The sequence below is a fragment of the Crocuta crocuta genome, unplaced genomic scaffold (genome assembly GCF_008692635.1).
Source record: "Crocuta crocuta isolate KB4526 unplaced genomic scaffold, BGI_CrCroc_1.0 scaffold723, whole genome shotgun sequence".
Classification (NCBI taxonomy): domain Eukaryota; kingdom Metazoa; phylum Chordata; class Mammalia; order Carnivora; family Hyaenidae; genus Crocuta; species Crocuta crocuta.
In genome coordinates this window covers 156,659-158,004 of record NW_027531551.1, presented here as the reverse complement: position 1 = coordinate 158,004, position 1,346 = coordinate 156,659, and positions in this window count along the sequence as shown.

The window sequence follows — 1,346 nt, the reverse complement described above, 5'->3', positions numbered from 1 at the left end:
TTGGCTCAAGAAGGTCATGGATGCCCCTAAGCATTTCCTATCAAAGGTAAGGATGTACAGGTTGTTGGGGAGAGTTCTTCATGAACAAGAGTTATTCAGTTACAGGTTTCAAAGGACAATGACACAGCCAGAACCTATCTTGTGTTGATGCTTTCATAAGCAGCTGTCACCCCTTCCTAGCATCTCCACAGATAGATGTGCCAGTGAGAGGTGCCTCAGTTCCTGTATGTGTGGCTATTTTATTTGCAGAAGATGAAGTGTATGCATTTTGTCTTAAAGGAGAGCTTAAATATGTAGCTACTTGCTAATGGTCTCTTCCTGTCAAGATATTACAATCGCAATAGTTCCAAAGGTTTTTTTTAAAAATCCTGTATTTCTTTAAAAATCTCAGTGATCAAATTGTGAAATAGAGAAATTCAAAGACCATTTTCAGCAGAAGATAAAAAGTGCTTTCAATTAAAGTTGTTCAAGTTCATAAATTTTTTTTATGTATGCTAAACATGGTCCTCGAATCTCCTATGCTTCAGTGCAGTTTAAGGCTTTTATTTAAAAATCAACACACACACACACACANTCTAATTTAGGAGAAAAAATCTGCTCCCTTTTAATATATATATAGTATATAATATATATATACTATTTCCACTATTGCTGAAAATTCCTACTTCCCTATGTATGCTATTAGTCATCCCTATAAAATAAGGAAAACACTTTAATTTTTTTTTTCATGTTTTTTTTAGACAGAGACAAATTATGAGTGGGGGAGGGGCAGAAAGAGAGGGAGACACACACACAAGAAGAAAACCAAAGCAGGCTCCTGAGCTATCAGCACAGAGCATGACATGGGGCTCCAACCCATGAATTGCGAGATCATGACCGGAGGCACAGTCAGACCTTTAACTGACTGAGCCACCCAGGCACCACAAGGAAAGCACTTTAAAAATATATTAGAACTTGAGCATTTCCAGAAGTACTGATCCATTTCACACAGCTATCGTAGAACCATGCTATCATTGTACAGAAGTTTCCCAAGTGTTCTTGGAGATTGTGGCTTCCTTTTTATGTCTAAAATAGCAAGTCTTTTACCACTGAAGGATGAATTTAAATTTTGGAAATCATCAAAAGTCATTTAGAGCTAATCATGCTTAATGAGAATTGTGATCAAGCAAAGCCGAATTGCAGTATAGTTTTAAGTTTTAAAGATAGCACATCATGAACCAAAGAAGTTTGATGGTAAAAATGTCAATCCATTAGACCCCAAACTAGACCAGGACTAAAAAGCTCAAAATAGGCTGAAAACTAACAGACCTCAATTCTGGCTGCCCTTCAGAATTAGGCGAGTAACA